This window comes from Nipponia nippon, unplaced genomic scaffold, assembly GCF_047370975.1.
Source record: "Nipponia nippon isolate SJK-2023a ecotype South Korea unplaced genomic scaffold, ASM4737097v1 scaffold_2, whole genome shotgun sequence".
In the NCBI taxonomy this organism is placed as follows: Eukaryota; Metazoa; Chordata; class Aves; order Pelecaniformes; family Threskiornithidae; genus Nipponia; species Nipponia nippon.
In genome coordinates this window covers 130321357-130347364 of record NW_028262336.1, presented here as the reverse complement: position 1 = coordinate 130347364, position 26008 = coordinate 130321357, and the positions used below count along the sequence as shown (strand labels likewise).

Sequence of the window (26008 nt, the reverse complement as noted above, 5' to 3'; positions counted from 1 at the left end):
ACAAACTGAAATCTGACCCCATATGAAGTGGATGTATGCGTGCGTGCAGCCCCACACAGACCGATGTTATTGCTGTACCCTAGAAGTTACTCAAATAACCATGGGCGGCACTCCTCAGAAAACTTGGTTGTCGCACGGTGAGTTACCCTTTCGTCTGTTAGAGAAGCGTGGGCCTGTTGTCTTCCAGCTTTGGTGGCACTGAAGCAGTGACTCTGCAGGTAGGAACGCTGGCAGTGCCACCTGAAAACTTCGAGTCTGCAGTGCTAATCTGTGTATCGCCTCTTCCTCCGAAGTGGAATAGCAAGGGATCATCAGCTCTCACAGCTAGGAAGGAACACTACCAAAGTAAAACAAGCAGGTCTACCTGTTTGTGGGAAAACTCTTCCAGAGTTCAAGAGAGCCTGAGTCTGAAAAATCCTCACAACAGTTTAAGAAGAGTTCCCTGAGGATCTCTGCTGTCATGTACAGGCGGCACCTGTGGGCAGACGCTCCATTTTATCACACTGAAAGTGCGTACGGATGAAGTTTGGCAAACCGTAATACACATGCTGGATGCCAGCTGTCCTTGAAGGCCGAGGTGGACCAGCTCCACTGCTGGGAGCGTGAACCTGGCTGCTGAGACAGCCTGTTCTTGAGCCTGTCCTGAAGCGCCAAGTCCTTGTTTTTGTGAAATCTGGCCCTGCTCTTTTTCAGCTCTCTTTTCTGAACTCACGAGAGAAATAACCTCCTTTGTGATCTTTAATTGTCATGTAGGGAGAATCTGTAAGATCTGGCAGAGCCCTTTGGCTGCTGTCACAGTTTTTCTTCAGTTAATCAGTTATTGAGGTATGGGCATATTGCAGTCTTCAGGGATGAGTGACTATCACTGCTGAAAGCTTGCTGAAAGCTTAGAGCTGATGGAAGACTAGAGGAAAGACTGTATTCATCAAAGAAATTTTACTAGGTGGATTTTCAGAGACTTTGTATGAAGGGTGAGCTTATCCATGAAAATGTACTGCTCAGCCCCGAAGGTCGAAGAATGAAATTAGTGAAGGCTATCATTCCTCGTTCATGGCTGAAGGCACTTATCTGTTCATTTAGCCCCTGTGTGGCAACAGTCCATTTGCTCTGTATAAAGACGACATTTGTATTTTTCCAAGGCGCAGAAGTGCATCTTTTTTTTATTCTATGATAATTTGTCGCCACAGAATCTCTGCAAGCATGTGGAGAAGGAGAATGGGAAGTGAGAAGGTTTTGAGGCAGCCTGGCATACCTCACAGAGATGGTGTCTGAGACAAAATGATCTGAGGAGCTTTTACGAAGGCTTCTGGGATGAGATGTGTGACTCCTCTGAATGTAGATGAAGGTACCTAGTATTTGCTTTTTTGAAGACACCCTTGTTTTACCAGCTCCAATGCCTTATAGTAAGAGAAAACTGATTTTTTTGGATGCTGATAAAATTTATCAAACACTTAAAGAATTTTCGCCTGTGCAGGTATCTTAAGAACATCCATTATTTGATGAAGAAGTTCCTGAGTGCGTTATTGTCTTGGGCACAGCAGAGGTGATGGTCAGTACTCCTTCTCTGAGGGGTATGATGAAGTATGTGCTGAAATGAGCTGTTCCTCAGGCTGCAGATATTCAGCATTCTTTCATGTTCCTGTGGGCTGCATACCAAGAGCGATCACCCCTTGTATGTTTATAGTGAACTTCGAGGTGGTGTAGATGAATTCTTGGAAAGTTTGGTAGACCTGCCTTTCTTGCAGGCTAGTTGTCCTGAAGAGCCTACCTTTTGGACCAAGTTGAGTCAAGAGTCACTCTGGCCAAGGCAGTGCCAGTCACTCTGATGTGTTGACGAAAATCAGGGAGAAGGTGGTGGACAGTGGTGTTTTCAGGACCTCCCTGCAAGCAAAATGTGATTTTTGGGACTATTGCATTTCCCTTGTAGTCATTGCTTATCTTCAGGTAGAGGTGGGAAGGCCGTTTCTTCAAGACTGTGCCTTGGAGTTAGCTGTTTTGAGCCACAGGGATCTCCTGTGCTCTTTGGGGGAAGATCAGCTGAAAGTTAGAACAGGAATGGCCACCAAGAATTGGTGTCAGATCATTTGTGGCAAACACACCGATAGGATATTTTTTCCCGTTCTTTGTTCTCATTGAGTTTTTGAACGCAGCAGACTTTGTGGACGTTTCTATGGCCACAGAGCCCATCCAGCCCCATCCTCTGCTGTGACTCTGAAATCCAGACCCATACAAGGCAACCGCGTGGCTCAGTATGTTCAGGGATGAGTATTTTGACTGGAAATGGAATTTTTTTTTTTTCCTATTATGTCTGAGAAGTCAAATGAATGGTGTGGCAGCTCTTTGGTCTACCAAGCAGGCAGTAGGGAACTGGGAGGTGGACTTTCCATCAGCCAGTCTGAAAAAGGAGGCTGAGGAATCCTAAGGACTCTGAAGCACTCATCCTGCAATCCGTGCGTCCTTTCAGGTACACACCGGCTCGTAGTGTTGAGCTTGCCCTGACCTGAAGGTCTGCGTTTTTAGGGTTGTGTGTTCGTAGTCAGTTACTCTGGACTCACAAATCAAAAGACTCCGCCTAAAAATTTCAAAATGTCGAAATACAGCCTGCCACGTGCCTGCCTGCAGGGTTTACAAGACCTGTGAAGTGATGACCCGGACTGCTGCCACAGCAGACGTAAAATGCCTAGGAAGCAGAGGTGGAAACCCATGGAGGAGCGTGGAGTCCAGCTTCCTCCTAGATAACGAGATATTTGCTGTAAACAGAAATAGGAAGAAAACCTGTTTATTTCCGTGAAGGTAACATTGCTATTTAAAGCTGAACAAAACCAAAACTAATGCGACAGCTTTGGGAAGCGTGGCTTCCTGCAGTTCCTGCAGAGCCAGTGATGCGTGAGGCTGCTCTCAGAGCCCTGCGTAGGCTATTTTCAGCCCTCTGGGGTCTTGTGTCCTGCAAAGAGGCACTGCTCTGGCTTAATCCTTAGAAGGACTTTTCCTCTTCCTCTGCTGGGTTCTCCTGAAAAATAAAATGTTAAGATTAGTACAGCATATTCTACTTAAATGGAAGTTATTTTGTTAGCATGCTGGTGGTACAGAGTCCAGTGTTTAAAATTTTAAGGAATGTATACTGGAACAGTGGAACTGTTTGGAAGGATGTGCTTCCAGGGGGTGAAGACTTTTTTTTTTTTTGTTTGTTTGTGAAATTCACAGTCCCAGGATCCTGGGGAGGCAGTAGGATAAGTAGGTTCAGAGGGATTAGATGCATTTGTGGAGGGTGAGTCCAAGAGGACCTTTAAATACGGCGGTCTGGATGCAGGCTGTGGCCATCAGCAGAACTTCAGGAGACAGGAATCAGCTCGCTCTGTCCTGGTAATGGTGCTTTCCCCAGGCTGTTGCTGCGTGCTGGAGATGAGATGCTGCTTTGGATGGGTCTTGATCTGGGCCAGTTTGTGTTCTGTTTATAACTCCTTTAGTTGTCATGGTATATTCTGTTTCTAGGCATATTACCTGCAAATGCAGCCAGGGCACCTCCTCTCTTTGCCCCTGTTCCCTGGGCTGGAGTTTCCAACCTCTGCCCTGGTGTCTCGGTGCTTCCTTGGTATTCTGAATTAACATATGTTTTCTGTCTTCAATGGCTTTTCTCATTTATAATGTTTGCAAAATTGTAGTGAAATTCTTAAATTGCATTGCCTCAGCGGAATTAATTTACACGTGTTTTATCAAATCTGTCATTTCTAGACTCCTGTGGCGTTTAGAGACCACATGTGATGTATTAACAACAAAGATGGCAGGCTTAGCTTACCTTTCCTAGACTACCTCTTCTGCTTTCCTCTTACTTATTTTGTGGGTTATGCTAATAGTCTGTTAACATTTTGATTAATCTCGTTATCTCTCCATGTGACTCATCTGCTTTGCATTATGCTCAGTGCTTCATTTCATCAGCATCTTGTGACAATGACTGCCATACTTTAATTAACTATTGACAGAAAAAAGTCATTTTCCCCATCTGTCTTTTTAGGTTCGCTTGTTCTGTGAGATGTGGTGGGCCTCCCCAGTGCTATATAAGAATCACAGCATTTTTTCACTTCTTCCTAGCCAAAATCTCTTGTGTTGCAGTAAACCTAAGAAGCAAGGTCTGAATTGTGGTTACCTTGAATGTATTTGAAGTCACTTCTTCAAATTGTACAACCCATGTCTTCCCATTTTTCCCTGAAGACCATGAGTTTCTGACCCCAGGGCTCTTCTCTGGGCCTCCTGGATGTGATCCCTGCGCACATGGTGTGAGGTGAGACCTTAGCTGCTCTTCTTTCTTACTGTATTTTCTGTTTTCTCGTTCCTTATCGTTTTCCTCTGCTTTTCTGACTAGAAGAGGCAGGCTTTTTTTTTTTTTTTCTCTCCAGGGAGCTTTTCCTTGGAAAAGTTGATCTGATAAAACTGCATCAGCTTTGACGTAGTTTAGATTAGCCAAATTCCTGGAGGATGGAGCAGCCTTGCTGAATAGCGACAGGCACCACAGAAAAGCCCCATGGCCAGGACCAGAGCCGAGGCTTGAACTTGACCTTTTCTGCCTGGCAGCTCCCTGCCAGGACACTATGATGTCTGCCGCCTCGTGTTGATCATTTGGGAGAGATCTCATATTTGTCCCAGTATAGACAAAGTTCTTATTTTCTGACAAGGACTAATATTTTGTTTGTGGTTTCTTCAGCTGTGTTGTCACGCTAATGCCAGCTCTTGAAGCAGTCAGTCTGAATGCACTTCTGTTTATAGGAACTTGATATTTTTACTCTAAACTGTCTTTTGTCATAAACCAAAACAATTTTCTGCAGGTACGCTGCACACGCTCTTCGGTTGTGTCCTCACTGGCAGCTTTCGACTTGCACTGAAAGAACTGGGGGAGCAAGAATTACTGAGAAAGAAAAAAGATGTTTGGAAAGTACTGAGAAGTTACCGTTTTCCAAACCCCTTTGAGAATGGCGTTTTTAAACTGGGGATGGGAGAACACACTTACTTCTTGAGGAGGAGGAGGAGTGGTATTATGTTTTTTTTCCTGTCTTCTGAGTCGCCACCTGTAACATAAAGCACTCGGTGAACATGGACTTTGGACAGGGATTTCATGCAGATTAAGGTGCTCTAGCTTATGGACAAGTGCCTTAGGAGAAATGCTGGCTGCTTTTTTGAAATCGTGTTCTCTGACATGGCTATGTAAAATGACAGGAAAATAGAACTATGAAGCGAGTTAAAACCTGTTTCTTACCTGAGATCCAGAGATACCACAGGTGGTAAGGGGAAAGCATTTATTATATCTGTTGTGGAGACTTGGGGTAGAGATACCTAAATTGGTAGTACACGAGGTAGCTCGGTACTAGGCAGCCTTGCTGCAAAGAGCAGAACAAACCTCTGTGTGGTTTTTTCCTATTTCTTGGCAGAACAAATTAGCCCGGCAAATCTGAAGCATGTGGATGTGCAGAGATCATCGAGGGGAATGTCATTGTTCCTTTTCTGCTTTGGGATTTTGAACATTCTCCCTGTCTGCAGTCACATTCCCATATTCTTTCAGTTAAGCTTATAAACACATTTGACCTGGGAAAAATGTGCAAAACAGTAAGAGGATAAGAGAGTGTTTATCCTCCGCATGCTATTTTAAAATCTTTCTTTATTCAACTTCCATTTGCATTTTTCAGTGAATGAAAAAAGTGAAAATCAAAAGGTAAAAAAAAAAAAAGGGGATTAAACATTTCAAAAGAGAAAAAAGGAAGAGCCATTTAGAAAAAGCTGAACTTTATGAAAAATTATCCTGAAGTTAGACAACAATTTTCATCTCAAAATTTCTATGGACAACTTTCAAAAAGTGCCAGAAGGGATTAAAAACTGTTAAGCTCTAGCTGCCATTTCTGGTTACGAGGCAATTGTGACAAAGCTCAGTTCACAGATCAGAGCACATTTGGTTGCATTACTCTGCAGGTTGTCTTTGAAGCAAGAGGAGCTCGGTGGCCAGCATTGCACCATGAACTCAGAGTAAGGCTCTTCGTGGAAAGGGGTGCTCTTGGTTAGAAATTGTTAAATGTGCCTCCGTTTTGCCAGGTGATGTGAAGATCAGTGGAGCTTTACCTACCTTCGGATCCACTGAGCCATGGCAACCCAAATCAGGAAGAGTAAAAGAAGTGTTCCAGCAGCTTTTCCCATATTCCTTGCGGCTCTCAACACTTGGAATGGAAGAGAGGGAGAACATCACTCTTTGTGCACATCAGACATTTCTGGCACAACAGAACGCTAGTAGACATCAGTTTGTCATCTATGTTGAGATAGTCATGAGCGCACACACTCAACCCCAAGCAAGCAGATGCTCGCTGGCATGCTCCCGCCCTTCTGCTCTTGGGCTGGGTCTCCAAGGCACCTGCACCACTCCCTACGTAGGACCTACCAGCGTTCTTATCTTTCTGAGAAACAATAAAAAGCCTGGAGTTATTATTAAGTATTGCTGTATAGGCCTGGCAACGAGGAGTCTTTGGGACCGCATGGTAAGGAGTTTGAGGACATAAGGAATGAGCAGGAAGGCTTCCCAGGTAGTTCCCTGGTAAGGACACGCAGGTGAAGAAATATCCAAATATAGCACTGAAGAATAAGTAACGTGAGCTGAACACCTACTTCGGCTAATCATAGAGTCACAGAATCGTCAAGGTTGGAAAAGACCCTTAAGATCATTGAGTCCAACCGTTAACCCAGCACTGCCAAGTCCATCTATACCATGTCTTAAAGCACCATATCTGTCCGTTCTTTAAATACCTCCAGGGATGGAGACTCAACCATTTCCCTGGGCAGCCTGTTCCAATGCTTGACCACCCTCTCGGTGAAGAAGTTTTTCCTAATGTCTAACCTAAACCTGCCCTGGCGCAGCTTGAGGCCATTTCCTCTCGTCCTATCACTTGTTACTGGGGAGAAGAGGCCGACCCCCACCTCGCTACAGCCTCCTTTCAGGTAGTTGTAGAGAGCAATAAGGTCTCCCCTCAGCCTCCTCTTCTCCAGGCTGAGCACCCCCAGCCGCTCCTCGTAAGACTTGTGCTCCAGACCCTTCACCAACTTCGTTGCCCTCCTCTGGACACACTCCAGCCTGGCTGAGGCTCCAGTGTGTAGTTAGTGTATGGATAAATAAGTATGAGAGGTTTTTCATACTGGAAGCGTAAAAGGGTTGACGACTCCTAGCACACCTAAGCAACCACTAAGGAGACCGTAGCAGAAGCCTAAAACTTGGCATCGGCTTTTCTCCGTGAATTGAGAGGAGCAGAACGTTGCCACTTGGGTACCTTCCCTTCCACGCAGGCAGGTGAAATATCGCAGTGGGTTGATATTTGAAGAACAGCTGGTTTGACATACAAACCGTTACCTGCTCCAAAGAGCTTCATTTCTGCAGTGCCAGTGGGCCTGTTACTGCCTGAGCAACTCGCCATTTGCCTGGTCAAATAAACAGCGGGAAGATCTAAGAGCTCTTCCTCAGCAGCAGAACTAATGAGGAAAGAGGGCTGGGGAAGAGCTTGAAGGCTACCAGCTGTCGGGTTCTGATGGGTTTGTGGAGTACTGCTGCGTGACCCTGTGGTATTTCTTAATCAGCAAGTTAGGACGCCTGATGTGTAGGAAGGCAAAAGTATAACTCTCAGAGGTACATGCCAGGATCGGATTTATTTATGTCCTGTCCTCTCAGGATTGGAGCTCTGCTGGAGATCTCTGTTAAGAGGAGAGGAAGATTCTTCTAAGAGGGTTTTGATGAGCTCAGAGCGACGCCCCTCGTAAACAGTCTTAATGAAGTGTGTGCTGGCTGCGTGGCCCCTGTGCTTAATGGAATCGATCTGCAGTTTGTGCGGGTGCCCTGGGAATAGTTTGATAGAGTCAGGCAAGGCAAGCACGACTGGAGTGATAATAAAGAAGGCGAGATGAGAGGAAAAAAAATAATCTGACATGGCTAAATAGCAAGGGACAAAGAGATGCCTGAACAAAGTCTGAAGTGATCTGAAAGTATAGATGGAGAGCTGCTGAGCTTGTTGAATTAAAAATAAAGCTACGGCAGGCAGTGCGATGCGCAGAGCGGCCCCACCCCACGTGCTTACTGTTGAAAGAAGGAGGTGGTCCGCTGTCAACACTGCCTCCAAGTCCTTTCACCTTGCAGTCCGGAGGGGCCCATCCAAAATCGCAGTGACAATTTTTCTTATTGTTGCACACCTAAAAGAAACCAAATATTTTATGGCATGAAAAATAAAGAAACCGTGAGGTGGCCCTGCATTTCTCCGGGGAACAGGCTGCTAGCACAGCTTATTGGCAGGCAGACCAGAGACAGGCTGGATGAAATCTGTGTCCTGAGATAAATTTGTTACTCTGCTTTAGCTGCCGCTGTGGAAATGTTCAGTCTGTTTTGTGCAGAGGTGATAGACTGGTGCCCCGGTCACAGGCTGTCGTGGGCTGTGTGGCTCGTACCGACCATTAGGTGTCTGCTACCCTGGCGAAGTGAGGGCAGTGGGAGTTCCCAGCCCATCGCTGAGGTGATGCTCCTGTTGGAAGAAGTGCTACAAACACAGCAGGGAAGAGATGACAGCATACGGAAGGTGAAAGATGGTTATATTTTGCCTTTTTCCAACTTAGTAGGAGTGCTTTTTGTGTTTGTCAAGCCATTTTTAATCTCAAAGTTGGAAAGCGTTCTTGCAGTCTTTTTTTTTAATTGCAGAGCTACCCTGCGCTTGTGAGTGCTTTGACTGTTTCTGTCATGACAACGTATTTCACAAATACGTCCAAAATGAATTTGTCACCTTTATGTGATTCAAAAATTACAGGTTTTCCTACAAGATAGGACCGTGACTCCCTTGGTTGCACATTTATTTGTCCTGTCCAGGCTGGATTACTCGCCTCCTGTGTTTCTCAGTTCTCACTCACGGTCTGTAACAGCTGAACGCCTGATGGGGTGCAGCGAGGGCTGCCCAACAGTGTGAGTATCCTCACGGTGGGCCAGGAGCAGAGGGGAGAGCTCCCCTGGGACTGCCACCCTGATTTTGGGTCATGCCGTGGTGTGGGTCTGTGGTCTGCCCGTGTCATTGCACGCACTGCGGTGGTGCAGAAGTGAGCCTCTCTAACCCTCTTCAGATGCTCGTCGGCTGATTTCCTATTGTATGTTATTGGTCTAGGTTTGTGTTATTGTTTGGTCGTATGGACCCATAGCTCTGCTTCCCCACATCTCAAATTTGCATGCCCGTGTAGGGAGTGACAGTCTCCCACCCAAACATAAGCGCCTCTGCTTCGTGTAACGTTTCTCTCTCCTCTTCTGGGGAGACAAGGTTGAGGCTAGCTTTCCTCGCTCATTTGTGCAGCCCAAACCATATAGAGCAATAATTCTCCATTTCAAGGATGTGTGGTTAGTTTGGAGAACTGCTTCCCAAGAAAAAAGCGTGCATTTTTGGGGTTATAACCTTTCTCTCTGGAGACAGCAAAAAGACATGATTATTCCAGCTACTTTGAGAACACTTCTGCCAAGAACGTAACTTCTGATGGACTCAGCCACCCACCGCTGGTGACAGAGCAGAAGAAAAGCAGACCTCAGACCCTTCCAATTATAGATTGACAGATTGCCAGTAACTTTTCTTACTGGTCCTCAGCAATATTACAGATAAAGGACAGATGATGGCAATCTTCCCAATATTCTCCCTTAACATCCCCACTAACACCCAGACAGATCTTCTGCTCATCTACAATAATAATCTGTCTGGAAACGGGCAGGTACCTTGGAAATGATGTCATAAAAAAAATCCACATGTGAAATAATTCTGCCAGTGTTAATGTCTGAAATGTAGGTTTTATGTAAGACTAAGTGTTGTACAAAATGTGCTGTTTCTGTGGTATTTGTAAGGAAAGCGAAGTTACAGAACCGAGCATGCATTTTTTTAGAAGATCTCTCCATCTCCACCTAATTTAAATTCAGTAGCACTGACAGACGCAATGAAGAATGAAGTGCTCTGATGTGGAAGTTGGTTTTCACAGTATTCGAGGGAACAAAGAAGAAAAATGGTAAAAGTAACCAACAAACACTGCTGTGAAGAGCTGCGGATGGCCAGAGCAGGATCTGGGAGGACAGTCATGGCTGAAAACCAAAATAATCTCTGTGCTGCTGGGCCAGGAATGATTCTGGACATCTCATACTGCTTTTGAGAGACAAATTTACACTTCCTATACTCTACTATTCAGAGGATACTTAGGTGTTTTCTACTTACCCCTCTGCAATTGCATTTTTTCTCCCTGCAATCGTTGTTGAGAAAAGCTGCACTGACACATGTCCTGTTCATACATATCTGCAGAAAGAGGAACATTTATATTAGTGAAACGATAACGTGATGGATACTAGGAATGGGCACTGGCTGGTCAATAGGGATAAAATTGGTGAAAACCAGCCTTGCAAGTCTTTTCATTCATTTAATTTCATTCAAGGCTTTTCTTTCCCTCTCTCCAGACAAGCGCTAGGGGAGCATAGAATGAAGATCTTGAGTTCCGGATTCAAGACGAACCAAAGGGGAGGCTGAACAAACCCACTGAAGGTTACAAAATGCACAGAAACCACTTCTACCTCAGGAACTGAGTAACTAAGAGCTGAAAATAATTGAAGGTAGTGCCAGTATTAGTAGGAAGTACCATATGTGCCTGCTCTCTTCATACCCTTCCCTCGGTCCTGCCCGAGACTGGTGGAGGATGCTGGGCTGGATGGGCTCTTGGACTGACCCCGCACAATCATCCTGATCTTTGTACATCCACGCAACACTGTGTCCCCAGCATGCTCTCCAGCTCCCGGCAGTTCGTGGCTCGGGAACTCCGGTCTTGTCCTGTCCAGTCCACGACGTGAACAAGACCTTGGAACTACAGAAGATGCTTTGTTTGCTCAGTGAATAACTTGGGGCATCTTCCTAGCTCTAAGAGACACAAACGCATCTCCTCTGTGCAGAAGGAGAATGAAGGAGATATATTTTCAACTTTTTGCCTTGCAAATTAGTTATTTTTGGAATTAATGTGTGTATTTGGTGCTGTGAAACCCATGTCTCCTGAAAGGGGAACTCTACTGAAGCCAGCACTGAACAGCTGCTTCCCTTTCTGTGGAACTCAGCACCTCTGTTTTCCTCTGAAATATTTTTGCTGACATATAATAGCAAGAAACTCATCCTTTAGTATGTCACCAGCTTGACAGGAATTGTGTCTTCTGCATGTGTCAAGGGAAGAAGTGAGTCCTGTTCTTGGAACAACACTTCCAGTTCTTTTGCATGTACAACAAATGAACTTTGACTTCGGTTAGTAGCTTCAAAAGACGGGTACGATCTATTGCTTTTCCCTTCTAATGGAACAAAATAGCAGCTATTGTGTTAGCCACTCAGCCTGAGGGAAAAAAACCCACAAAATACAAGATGTTGCTAGTTTTCAGCTGCTAAAGGAGGCTTTAACAGAAGGCACTATGCAGCTTATATCAGAGATCAAGAGCATCTCCTTTAGGAACAAAATCCTTCCATTTAATCTCCATCCTGTACTATTCGTATCTCCTCCTAGCTTTCTAAGGGTACCTTGTTATTACCGCACGATGTGCCGTCTTTCACTGATCCCTCGTCAGGAATGTCTGAAGCCAGGTGAAACTCAAGTCCCCAGCAGAGCTGATCGTTCACGGTCGTCTGAACCACGGTCTCGCCGTCTTGCCTGACTGGTACTTTTTTAATGTTAACACACTGCACTCTTCCACACAGGACATTCCTGGGATAGACAAAGAGACTGCTGCAAGGTCTGTAGAGACATCTGACGACATGGTGATCCATGGTGCTGGTACACAACTGTGCCGTCAGCTATTTGAGCAACCTGGTACAAATTTGGCTCGTTCCAGCTCACGGGCTCGGAGCAACCCTGGGCACGGTCAGAGGCTCCAGCTCTCCAGGACCAACCCTTTTAGGCAGTTTGCATCCCAACCACCCCCTTTCTGAGGTTCAGACATTTAGCTGGTATCGACTCTTTTATGCCAGTCGGTGTCAGTGCCGTGGGCGCATAGGCCCAGCCCTTTGGTGTATCTCTCCAGAAGCTGCAGAGACACTTCCATTTGACTTTTTGACCCTCACTTTTCATGTTTTTTGCCCATTTTATATACTGTATGAGAAATACTGCTGTTTATGCCAGGAAGAATTGGCTGTAGTTATTCAGTTATTCGTCTCTGTGCCCAGAGGTGGCAACAGTGAAGCTCAGGTGCTGCCTCTGTAGTGCTCAGTAGGAAAATAGGACATAAGCTCAAATTCTGAATTTGCATCCTAGTGTCTCCCCTGGTGGCAGCAATGTCCCTCTCCTTGGTAAACTGTCAAAGCGCTAGCGTGAAGAAAGGTTGGGTACTAGCAACTGCGTATTTTTGAGTGAATGTTAACGTGCATAGGGACGGCAAATCTCCAAGGTTCTGGTAAACCATCTCCTTCCTTTTGAATGATTGTCCACAGTCAGATGTGGCTCATTCTCAGCAGGTCCTGCTCTCAGGACAGGACCACAGAGGAGGGCTTGGAGAGTTATGAGTTCAAAGGTTGAGGGACCGCACTCCATGGCAATGTCCTGCCTAGAGATGTCTTTCAAGATGTGCTGAGTGATGACTGCTGCTTGTGGCAGCAATGTGAAAAGAATTAATGCTGTAGGAGAGAAAGGGTTAGAGAACCCGTTATCAAACGGAACCCATTATCAAAGCCCTCGCCCAGTGATGGGATGACCCCTTACTGCAGGGAAGCTGGAAAGTATCATGTGCTGAACCTCCATTAATGCTGGGAGATAAGATTTAAGGCTGTTCTGGGCAAGCAAAGAAGAAAAATCTGTAAGTTGCTGTAAAAAAAGAAAACCGTCCTCAGTTAACTTTCTGGGTTGAAAGTAAAACGCAAGAAGAACCCAACCTGAAGAAATGCTGCAAATTCCTCCTCTTGCCATGCGCTTTTTTTCACCTACTTTGGCCGTTACACATGTAGGCTCTCAGCAATGCTTGTGTATCACTCCTTCATCTATGAAAACCAACCAGAAAAGCCTAGCGGAGCCTCCAAGTTGTATAAAAACCTGCACTCCTTTTCCTGATACCATTTTTGCTTTTGCCTCTCTTATTGTGCTTAATCCCAACAAAAAAAAAAAATCAAGTTGAAAAACTTTTAGAAACAGTGTTCTGTTTGTATGCCTTGTACAGCAGTGCACGAGTGGTGTCACAGTCCTACCTTTGCAGGTGACACCAAGCTGAGCGGTGCGGGTGCCAGGCCTGAGGGATGGGATGGCATCCAGAGGGACCTGGAGAAGCTCGAGAAGTGGGCCCCCGTGAACCTCGTGAGGTTCAACAAGGCCAAGTGCAAGGTCCTGCACCTGGGTGGGGGCAACCCCCGGTGTCCGTACAGGCTGGGGGACGGAGGGATGGAGAGCAGCCCTGAGGAGAAGGACTTGGGGGTGCTGGGGGATGAAAAGCTGGCCATGAGCCGGCGATGTGCGCTGGCAGCCCAGAAAGCCAAGCGTCTCCTGGGCTGCATCCCCCGCAGCGTGGGCAGCGGGGCGAGGGGGGGGATTCTGCCCCTCTGCCCCGCTCTGGGGAGACCCCCCTGGAGCCCCGCGTCCAGCTCGGGGGTCCTCAGCACGGGAAGGACATGGAGCTGTTGGAGCGGGGCCAGGGGAGGCCACAGCAATGGTGCGAGGGTGGCACAGCTCTGCTGGGAGGAGAGGCTGAGAGCTGGGGGGGTTCAGCCTGGAGAGGAGGAGGCTGCGGGCAGACCTGATTGCGGCCTTGCCGTGCTTAACGGGGGCTTGTGAGAAAGGTGGGGACAGGCTTTTTAGCAGGGCCTGCTGCGACAGGACAAGGGGGGATGGTTTTAAACTGAAAGAGGGGAGATTCAGACTGGATGGAAGGATGTTTCACGCTGAGCGTGGTGAGACACCGGCCCAGGTTGCCCCGAGAGGTGGTGGATGCCCCATCCCTGGAAACATCCAAGGCCAGGCTGGACGGGGCTGTGAGCACCCTGATCTGGTTGGAGATGTCCCTGCCCATGGCAGGGGTGGGACTGGATGGGCTTTAAAGGTCCCTTCCCACCCAAACCCTTCTGTGATTCTATGATTCTACTTGGCTACTGGCAGGACTGGGACACCAGTAACCACCAGTCACCAGCACTTACTCTTCCAGGCATTTAGCGTAGCGTGTCCCATTCCAGCCGCAGTTCCCGCAGCGGTCGCCTCGAACGTTCACTTCCCTGAAGCAGCTCAGCGGGGCGCGGTGGGCGGCTGCAGAGCAAGAGAGCAAAGGCAGGCGCTCACGGAGCGGCAGGGGCTGTACGCGCCCCCCGTCATCCCTCCAGGTGATTTCTGTGATTTTTTTCTGAAAAAAAGTTCTGGTCAACCACAGCTTGTGTTTGACTTGCTGTGTTTTATGGGCAATTTTTCTTTTTTTTTTTCACCTATTCTTTTTGTTCTGGTCCTCTTTTGGACCAGAATAACCAGTGTGAGAATGAGGTGGCTAAATGAATGGGTTTGCCACCAAGAGATCGACCAATGATCAGAATAGACCGCGGTCATTTATACAGGACAACATGGAGCATAAAATGAGATTAAAGCTTAAAACCTTTCCCAAGCCTATATTTTTTTCTTTAATTCTAACTTGCTGTGTGACGCAGGTCAATATATCTTAGATTTACCCTGCAACCAGAATCACCGCCGTTATATTCAGCGTTAGCAATGCTAATTCCTGTTAGATGTCAGAAACTGCTCCCAGATCTGGATTTCAGTAAGGCAGAACCATTTCTAACCCAGGGACTCCCCGTTTTTTCAGAACATCTTTATCTTCACCAAGTGTTGTATCAGAGCAGAGAGCACTGAGGGAAGAGATGGAGAGCCTGTGGTCAACGCAGGACTCCCACCAGGCGTTTTTGCAAGTTTTCAAGCATCCAAAATGTTTTGAAGCATCCAGCCGACCGCCGGGCTTCCCAGCCCTCCTGCAGAAGTGCCCGAGATCACTGTTGCCCACATTAGCACCGCGTAAATGTTCGTGTGACAGTGTCCCGTGTCAAAAAGATGACAAAAATATTTTGCCTTATCGAAATATTCTGCCTTATCAATATCCTTGCCTTCCCCAGCAATGCCTTTCATGAGAAATGCTACTGTCTTCATGTGCGGGGACTTCTTCCCAGGGACTCCAGACTTCTCATAAATGTGGTAGATCACAGAGGAGCGGTGGTTGTACTCGCAGAAGACTTTCGTATGAAAGACACCTAGGACTGAGATCACGATGGGCATCACTGCTATCGCTATCGAGGGAGCGCAGAGTAGATCTGCTCAGCCGCAGCTTCGGGACACGTGCTCTGAGGAAGTTTGGTTGCTTCCTCCAGAACTGAAATAATCTGAAAGAGGATGTGGGCAGGTATTCACAGAAATCGCATGCGTGCTTCAGGTTTGAACTGGGGCAAACTGAGATGCACGAATTACAGGGCGTGGTTGCTTTCAGAGGCATGAAAGTGGTCTCCAGGGCTGTCTCCAGCACATCTTTGTTCCTGGGACCTGGCAAATGGATGAGGGTGGCCACATCTGCTGTTCCTCTTGCACACTGGGCATGGGATGTTCCTAAACAGTGCTGCAACAACTGCTGCCCGAGAAAACCCCTTTTCTGTTACCCTGACTGTTGTAAATATATAGAATCACAGAATCATTTAGCTTGGAAAAGACCCTTAAGATCATGGAGTCCAATACTATATTTTATATACACTTTTATATATATAGTTATATAGCTATTGTTATGAAATCATAGGGTATTTTAAAAGTATCCTGTAGTATTTTTTATACAAGTACTTATATTCTTAAGTAGCTGGCCCATCTATCTAAGCCTGCCTGCCTTATAAAGAATAAACAGTGAGTCTTCATGGGCCCAGGCCACTGGGTGAGGGTCAGCAGGGCTCAGGGCCGGGTCCTGCACTGGGGGCACAACAACCCCAGGCACCGCTGCAGGCGTGGGGAGGAGCGGCTGGGAGCTGCCCGGCGGGAAAGGGCCTGGGGGTGCTGGTCCACAGCCGCTGAACACGAGCCAGCAGTGTGCCCAGGTGGCCAAGAGGGCCAGTGGCACCCTGGCTTGTATCAGGACTGGTGTGGCCAGCAGGAGCAGGGCAGGGATGGTCCCCCTGTGCTGGGCACTGGGGAGGCCGCCCCTCGAATGCTGTGCTCAGCGCTGGGCCCCTCACCCCAAGGCGGCCATGGAGGGGCTGGAGCGTGGCCAGAGCAGGGCAGCGAGGCTGGGGCAGGGGCTGGAGCCCAAGGCTGGGGAGGAGCGGCTGGGGGAGCTGGGGGTGCTCAGCCTGGAGAAGAGGAGGCTGAGGGGAGCCCTCATCGCTCTCTGCAACGGCCTGAAAGGAGGCTGGAGCCGGGGGGGTCGGTCTCTGCTCCCCAGGAACAAGCGATGGGACGAGAGGGAACGGCCTCAAGCTGCGCCAGGGCAGGTTTGGGTTGGGAATTGGGAAAAACTTCTTCCCCAAAGGGCTGTCAGGCCCTGGCCCAGGCTGCCCAGGGCAGGGGCTGAGTCCCCATCCCTGGGGGGATTTAAAAGCCGGGGAGATGTGGTGCTTGGGGACATGGTTTAGTGGTGGCCTTGGCAGCGCTGGGTTAACGGTTGGACTCGATGATCTTTAAGGTCTTTTGCAACCTAAACAACTCTGTGATTGTATGATTCAGTGACTGCGGAAAAACCAGACTTTTTAAAGCAGAGGGCAGGGAAAGGGGAGGAGACACGAGATGAGGTGTTACCTGAAGGTGAGGGCTAGTTCCATATGAGATGATCTGGCAGTTCCTCGGACGAGATCTCTTACCTCTGCCAAATAAAGCTTTGCATTGTGCCTCATGGCTGTGGCAGTGCCCGTCGTAGCAGCGGTCGTTGTCACCACATGGGGTTCCGTCTTGCTTAAATACATCGATGGGGCAGGTCCCTGAAGAGCCGTTGCAGTACTCGGGAAGATCACATATGCTCCTGTCTTTTCTGCAGATTTTTCCTGCTGGCTGAAACTGTAAAGAAAAGCCCACAAAATGAATTTTGAATGGAACATTTTTACTGGAGCGGCTGGCCCAAATTACTGAAACCCATGTGGCAAAATCTTAGGGAACACCCCAAAAGTGTAAGATGAAGAACAGCAACTTGAATTTGCAAAAAGTCAGGCAGCATAAGGCCTGGAGGAGGGGATAAGGCACTGAAGTCCTTGCTGTCCTATGGAGACTGAGACATTGCAAATGGTGATTGCTGATATTCCCGCACGGAAACCCGTGGTTTTATTTGTGCATTTCAGGTTAAATCTGAAATGCCTCTACAAATACAGTGTTGCGGGATTTTCCCTAAAAGCTCAAAATCATCAGGAATGTAAATAAGGTTTAAAAAATCTCTTTCCTTTCATCCAGACTTGTGATTGTTGGATGTTTGGTCCAGGACACCAATGCTTGTGCTGGGTTAGTCGGTTCTGTCCTTACACCCTCGCTTTGCCGCTCCTGCTGATGGTTTTTGTCTGACATAACGGCAGTGTTTCTAAACTATTTGTTTTCCACCTAAGCACGAGCAGTTTCCAGTCAAGTTTACGCATATTTTCTGACCAGATATACTGAGAAATGCAGGAAATAAACATTATAGCACCTAACAGCTTTGAAAAAGAATTAAATCATTCGTTTACCCTATATTACAAAGCCAATGGCAGTTGTTGCTGTTATAACTCACCTGACATTTGTGGCAGCATTCGCCTCTGTAACAAGAAGCCCCCGGTGCGAGCAAGCAGCTGGAGGAGAAGCAGCATCCTTCTTGGAGGCATGCCTGGAAGTAAATAGTGCCATACCATCTCGGTATGGGGGTTTCTTATTTGGATCGCCTTCTCTAGCTGAAGAGCCACAGAATTAAAGGAGGTTAAAGGAAAACAGCTGTTTTCTGCTGCTCTTCAGACTCTGGCCACTCTGGAGTTCTACGTCGAGGGGAATGATGCCTCGTGTAGATGCTTTTCAAACAGTTTGCATTTTTCTCTCAACGCTAATGCTTCCATCTCATCTCCTCTGTTAATCAGCCAACCTACCTGCTTCACAGGGGTGCTCTAAGAATAGGTTCATTAAGGTTTCCAAAGTACTTGGAAACTCCTGAGCACAACGGGAGAGATCAGTCTCCTTTGCTGGAATTTTTTTCCTTCTTTCATACTTTCCTTCCTTCCCTTTTACAACTCTTTCAGCAATGATCCACCATATCCTCAAAAGTTCCAGTTCCCAATCCCAAATCATTCAAGGTGCTAGAGCTGATGGACTCTGAACTTTGTCATGTAAACAAAATTAGGTCCTCAAATTCTAAGGATACCTGGGATGTAAGGGTATCGGCTTTGTAAGGAGAGCTGGTTAATGGCTTTTTAGCATAAAAACAAGGAGACAGGAACAGTACTGAAGGGATCACACAACGATGACGAAGAGGAGGTAATGGGGGCATTAGCAAAGACCAGAGCTCTCAGGTCACTGATGGAAAATGAGATTTAGGAGATTTTAGGACGATTTAGGAGATTTTTTAAATGAGATTTTAGGACGAGAGGGAATGGCCTCAAGCTGCACCAGGGGAAGTTTAGGTTGGATATTAGGAAAAACTTCTTCCCCAAAGGGCTGTCAGGCCCTGGCCCAGGCTGCCCAGGGCAGGGGCTGAGTCCCCATCCCTGGGGGGATTTAAAAGCCGTGTAGATGTGGTGCTTGGGGACATGGTTTAGTGGTGGCCTTGGCAGCGCTGGGTTAATGGTTGGACTCGATGATCTTAAAGGTCCTTTCCAACCTAAACGGTTCTGTGATTCTATGATTTTCTTGTGTCTCCTGAAAAGACCAAACTTATAATGTGGTATTTGAGAGGGAATGTAGGGTTGTGTAAAACCTATTGTGGGATGTTTTAAGGCAAATGTGGGGATGTGCAAAGCTTTGTGTGGGATAGTTAGGGGAAGGAGCAAAGGCAGGGAGAGATTAAGGTGGACTGGGGAGGAAGAATTGTGGGAAAGTGGAAAAGAGCGGGGATAAAAGGGGCTGATAAAAAGGGCCTTCTGGTCAGGGCACTTATATGGCTGAGCCCCGCGTCTGATTGAGGAGAAGAGGTCTGGGACCAGTTGCTGGAGAGACCGGGGGTCTGGGGGCTGTAGGTGGTAGGGTTTAGTTTTTCCTAACGTAATTTCTTAAAGCAGGTGAATCCTCTTTATCAGCAAGGTGCAGGATGTTCAACCTAAGCCTGAATATCAGACACGTGCAAATCGCTCTACGGGGGAAATGTCAGTGCACAGGCTGAGTTTTGACAAAGCTGCAGAAGCTTTGTACAAATAACGATTGCACAAAACACAAACAAGAGTTTCCACTGGAAAACTCAGACTTTCCGAAGTGTCGCAACTGCATGGATCCTGGAACTACAGCTGCGCGATACCAACATGCAAGCCCTTCTTTCACTGACTTCAAAGTAAATATAACGGAAAAAAGAACAGAAATAGAAAAACTCTCGTTTTCCGTAAGTGCTCATAACTTGCTTGATATAGAGCGGCTTGGAGGCAGACATGTCTTCTGCAGAGTTTCCCACTCTGACTGCAGCACTGATCAGATACTTTTCTTTTCATCAGACCCCTCATTCTTACGAACATTAGTACAGCCAGAAGGAAAACACTTTTCCTTGTGGAGGAGGTATGGAGAGGTCTCATCTCCGTCCCAGAGGCGTGACTCCTCATCAGACTTGCAAACAGAGTCCACCCTTAGATCTGCACAGACTCTGCCACCAAAGGTCCCTCCGTAGCCATGGAAGAAAAACTGAATTTACTTCTAGATATGCTCTGCATGCGTTTACACATATCATGCATATTTTGCCCACAAATAAAGCCATATTTGGGAAAATCCCCACTTTGAGGGAATTGGCAGAAGTGGAAGCCAGTGGGCTCGTTTGAATGTGTAACACTTCAAAGATCATTTCTTCCCATGAGTCAGGGAGCTTTTATGGTTACAAAACCACCACAGTTTTACTACCACTACTCTAACAAGTAGATTGCAGTGAAATATTTAGTTGCTAACCTCGTCACTGCCACAATCACATTCTTCCTCTTTTTCCAAGACACCATTGCCGCAGAGTTCAAGAAGAAACGGCTTTAAAGATGGTATGTTGAGTAGACAAGGTAGATTTTTTCTTATTACTTCATTGTAATATTCTCCCATAGTGCAGTTACTGAATGCCAAGCAAGATCTGTAAGAAAAAAATACCATATATAACCACACCATATACATAAAGTATGGTGGACTCAAAGAAGAGATAGATTAACTAGCGAAGAGGAATATGGGCAGTTTTAGGGGGAATAGGCCTTTTTTCTCACCTTTTTTCATGTAGGAAGACATGGGAGACAGGAATGCCTGGATGAGAAAAGTGGAAGACCACAAAGCAGGTTTGAAAGTGTTTTGGTTGTTGTGGAAAGCTGAAGGCGGAGGACAGGACACGCCGCAGACAAGGGGAGATCAGGTACGATTCATGACAATGTACAGTGTGAGAGCAGGTCACCGGGTGTGAGAGAGGGATGGATCTACTTGCTTTCGTGTGAACGCTATGGAAACTACCTGGAACTTGCAAAGTAACCAGGAGAGAAACAGGGTGGCTTCATGCCTAGCTGCTCACATCGGTGACAGCTGCTCACGAACCAGGCAGGAGCGTGGGCATGAGAATTTCCAGCTGTGAAGTTAAGTTATCTCTTATTGAGGATTTTAAAAGAGAAACTGAATGCAGTTTGTAATCACACGAATTAAGAAGAAAGCTGAAGTAAGACGGTAACATAGTGAGCATGATGCAGATATCAAACTGAGCATGGTGCAGACAGCAAAGAAAATGTCGACGTGGCCCAAAACAAAATGAGAGCGAGCTCGCCGTCAGCTTTGCTAAGCATGGTGTCAGGCAGCAGCGATGGGACAACAGAGCACTTCAAATGAGGAACAAGGCTGTGCAGACATCCCTTAAAGTGCTGAGGGCTTACATACCCCTAGGGTGACACACGGACAGGACTGATGAGGAATAAAGATTGACATCATGGCATAGGTGAGAAGCAGCAGCAGATGGAAGGATGGATGAGTCAGAGAGTTGCTGGTGTTGTGCATAACTATGGGCACGGAAATTACTGCAGCCGAAATGGAAGCAGCTTGACTGACTGTGTCAATGTAGGAATTCTGGAAGAACTATTGCCTCAAGGAAGAAGTTTGGAAACATACATTTAATGAGTACGTTAGGATAACACGGTTACTATGTGAATGGATGGCAGCAAAAGCTGAAGGATCAGAGGCCTATGAAACACAGTGCTCTGACTTGCTAAGGTTTTCACCCCAGCAGTTGTGCGCTGGGTCCTCTGTCACGTTGAGGGCACCGAGGAGGTGACTTCCAGGTGGACGGGATGGGAGGGACCATCACGGGGTGAAGCAGGGCTGCTGGTGACTGCACTGAAAGGGCTGTTTCAACGCTGATGTTATTGAAAGTACAGACAAATCTGCTAGGAGACTTCAGTTTCTCAAATCTTTAATGTCTTCAGAAAGGCTTAGTTGGTCTCTGGTGAAGATAAGGGTCTAATATTATGCATGGAGCCTGTGTCCTTCTCATTGAAGGGCAACGAAGCTGGGGCAGGGTCTGGAGCACAAGTCTTATGAGGAGCAGCTGGGGGAGCTGGGGTTGTTTAGTCTGGAGAGGAGGAGGCTGAGGGGAGACCTTATTGCTCTCTGCAACTGCCTGAAAGGAGGTTGTAGCGAGGTGGGGGTCGGCCTCTTCTCCCTAGTAACGAGTGACAGGACGAGAGGAAATGGCCTCAAGCTGCAGCAGGGCAGGTTTAGGTTGGATATTAGGAAAAACTTCTTCACCGAGAGGGTGGTCAGGCATTGGAACAGCCTGCCCAGGGAAGTGGTTGAGTCCCCATCCCTGGAGGTGTTTAAAAGACGGGTAGATGTGGTGCTGGAGGACATGGTATAGGTGGACTTGGCAGTGATAGGTTGACGGTTCTACTCGATGATCTTAAGGGTCTTTTCCAACCTTAACGATTCTGTGATTCTATGATTACTGCAGTATGTGCGTTGCAGAGAATGAAACAGAGATAGGGACTTCTTCACACTAAGAAAAGGATCTTAAGATTTGGAAGCAAACAAATCTGCAAAGAAGCAACCTTCACTGCCTGCTGAAGTTCACTGTGTGTTGGGCGGACCGCTAGAGCTAAGAGGAATGAGTAATTTTTAAAGACACTGTGTTATCAGCAGTACTTGGAGCTGACCACAGGGATGTTGAAAGAAATATCATATGGTTTCTTCGATGCTGAAACAACAGAAGCTGACATCTACCAAATATTCGTCACAGGAGACATTAATTAATTAGTAGAATTATTTTTCTTCATGATGGTCGTGTATCGAGAGAGCAGGTATGAGGAGCAGCTCCTTGTACACGAGGCACCTTTTCTGGAAGATACATTGTCATGGGTAGCAATTGTAAATAAACGGTGCAAGAGCAGGGGATGCCGTAACCCATCCATCTGCGGGGAGCATCAAAACACAGCTATGAAGAAGCCAAAAGCAAGCATCACTTGGAGAAAGCAGAGGAAAATAAATGAACGGTTACACTGTGACCAGTGGAGCCAAAGCAGCCAACTTTTCTGGGAGAACTGGTATCTCTTGTTTTAACTAGATAACTATTTTCACTTGGTAAAGCACCGTAGAGTAATTTAGGTTGGAAGGGACCTCTGGAAGTCCCTGGTCCAACCACCTGCACAAAGCAGGGGCAACTTAGACTCCTCTGCTAAGTGGAGCTGGAAGATTAAAAGATGCTGTAGAGGAATGGTTGTACGCACCCCCCTACAGAAACACAGCGGTTGCTCCAAGGTGGAGAGCTGAAGGCAACGACCCAAGTCTCACCCTCAGTGATGTAGGGAACACCAAGCTTTACTTACCCCGGGGATGTTCGCATGATGCATCCTCTGCGGCTGCAGCTGCAATCACAGAATTTGTCATGAAATTGTTTCGCGTCGTCGTGGCTGAAGCCTAAACTGTGGCCTATCTCATGGGCGAGCGTCATCACGTCGCTGATGGTGTCGTGGCCAGGGAACTGCAGGTGGGAAGAAAAACCACAGGTCCACGTTTTCTCAAGTCAGCGTATGTCGATGTGGAGAAAGATCTAGTTTTCCAATGTTTTGCTCAGTAATTGTGAAATTTGTGCTGGCTGGGGACTTGCACTGGCAAACAACCAATTAAGGAAACCAAAGGACCCCTAAAGAGTTGGTCTGGGGAGGCATTGCAGAATTGTTCTTTCACCATCTCATCTTCTTCAAGAAATGGCAAAAACAAGACCAGTATCACCTCCTTTAGATGCCCAATTTAGGTGTTACCTGCTAATCGGTAAACGCCTGAGCCCAGGAGTTATGTAGAATTAACTCCCAAGGTTTACTGCGAGTATGAAAGGTTTCTTTTTCCTTTCAGGCAGTGCAAACCCGCGAGGTCTCCCCTTACCGAGACGACACCCATGGAGTTCATCTGGCACATTGTCCCTTTCCAGGCAAATCCCCGTTCCTTGTAGTGCTGGCCGCTGCAGCGGGAAAGTTTGAACATTAAAGAAATGCAGAATGACTTTGTCTCAAGGATCATAGAATCACAGAATGGTTTGGGTTGGAAGGGACCTTAAAGACCATGTAGTTCCAACCCCCCTGCCATGGGCAGGGACACTTTCCACCAGACCAGGTTGCTCAAAGTCCCATCCGACCTGCCCTTCAACACTTCCAGGGATGGGGCATCCACAGCTTCTCTGGGCAACCTGTGCCAGTGCCTCACCACCCTCAGAGTGAAGAATTTCTTCCTTATATCTGATGTAAACCTACCCTCTTTCTGTTTAAAGCCATCACCCCTTGTCCTGTCACTACGTGCCCTTGGAAAAAGTCCCTCTCCAGCTTTCCTGTAGGCCTCCTTCAGGCACTGGAAGGCTGCTGTAAGGTCTCCCCGCAGCCTTCTCTTCTCCAGGCTGGACACCCCCAACTCTCTCAGCCTGTCCTCATAGGAGAGGTGCTCCAGCCCTCGGACCATCTGACGGGATGCATCGCCTGAATTACAGCTGGAGAATAATGGGTTTGGATAACAAGGAGCTCCTTTCTTGAAGAAAAGCCCAACATCCTATGGGAGCCTCGTATGCAGCCGGGCTGGTACCCACAGACCAGGTGTGCAAGCACCAGCGATGCATCGTGCTAAGGAGGCAGAGCCACGGTTTATAAACTCATTGGCCTCCTCCCTACCTTAAAGGGTATTTCAATAAAATATAATTATTCAAAACTATTTTAAAAAGATTTGGCAATATAAGATGTTGAATTTGAAAAAAGAAATATTCAATACATTTTGAGATATATATTTTACTGTGCAGAAGGTTTCTTTCCCCCCAAATAAAGGAAAAAGGAACGGACAAAACAGAAACAAGGTGCTAGATCTAAAAAGCGAATGAGTGAAAGAAGTGATTAAACATCTTGCAGTTTGAAATCTAACTCCCTTGTCCTAGCAAAGAGGTTTTATTGAAATATTGAGTTGTAAACCACATAACAATGAATTATTATATCTAAAAAGTAAGTGGCTTGCATATATAAAAACGAGTAAAAACTAAAAATGAGATTAAAATAATTCAGTTACAGAGAATTGTATCAAAATTGGAAATAAGCTGTACACTATGTGTGTACATGTGTGGAAAAATATAAAAGAGGACAGTGAAAGGGAAAAGCGAATTCTTGTATCAATTTACATGACAAATATGTGCTGATTAGTACATGGACTGATTAAGCTGTTACATTTTTTTCCATGAGATACCAGCAGGACAAAAAACTTATCAGCATATATATGTAAAAATTAGAAGAAGAAAGAGGTGAAAGTATTCTTTCTCCCTGCTTATCTCCCCACAGCCGGTATGTGAGCTGGGCGATTAAAACGCAGGACTCTTACAGCAGTAGCTGGATATGGTCGTAATTAATGCGACCGACAGCATCCCTCTGACACCACGTGGCAAAAACCTGCAGCATCCGGGCCAGGCTGTGGGTGGTCGTCACCTGGTCCGTCCTGGTCCACATCTCCACCGCGCTGATGATGATCTGCAGCTTCATGCACTTGTAGACCTGGAGAACGGCAAGAACTTGCATCCCCTGCGGCCCATGGGGCACGCGGCGACCCTGGGCACCGCGCTTGTCTCCGCGTTATTCGTGCAAGAACCGTTTTCTTGCTAAAGCTGAAAGAGCCGAGCATTTATGTTCAGGCATTATATTAATTTAATGGAGCTTTCGGTGTAGCTTGGTTTTGAGTGCCTTGTGGCTGATGCACCGGTGCCTTGTCGGTGTATTCACACAGAAGCAGCAGCAGATGAACTCATGCCCTGCTTTGGAGGACTCAGAGCAAGGAGAGGATGAAGAGAAAGGGAGGTTGTAATGAGCTACCAGAAAGCATTTAGTAACGATAATGCATATTCCAAATCAACTGTTTTATAGGGATGATTTCAAAATTATTTTTAAACTGAGGTGGGGGTCGGTCTCTTCTCCCCAGGAACAAGCGATGGGACGAGAGGGAACGGCCTCAAGCTGCGCCAGGGCAGGTTTGGGTTGGGTATTAGGAAAAACTTCTTCACGGAGAGAGCGGTCAGGCCCTGGCCCAGGCTGCCCAGGGCAGGGGTGCAATCACAGTCCCTGGAAGTGTTCAGAGAACGTGTGGATGTGGTGTTTAGGGACGTGGTTTAGAGGTGGACCTGGCAGTTAGGTAACGGTTGGACTCCATGATCTCAGAGGTCCTTTCCAACCTTAGCGATTCTGTGATTCTCTGATATTTGAAGCAATTTTTTAACAGTTGAAGTGGGCTTTATAGCATTGAGGAACACATTGGTTCCTGCTAGAGCAGCTGCGGTCAGGCGCAGATCGTTCATCTCTTTCCCAGGGTAGTGGGTCAGACAGACAACCAACGGAGCAAAACGACAGTCGTAATTACCACGTCATTAAAACTCACCGTG

At 46.9% G+C, this 26008-nt stretch overlaps 1 non-coding gene across 1 annotated transcript; it reads right to left on the bottom strand.

Moving 5' to 3' along the window:
- Positions 1-6811: 6811 nt before the first annotated feature.
- Positions 6812-13295, bottom strand: LOC104022753 (uncharacterized). The gene is made up of 3 exons (XR_015704782.1): positions 11568-13295; positions 10239-10316; positions 6812-8205 (listed from the first exon to the last, which is right to left on the bottom strand). It is a non-coding gene; the product is annotated as an uncharacterized LOC104022753 (transcript).
- Between the last annotated feature and the right edge of the window lie 12713 nt (positions 13296-26008).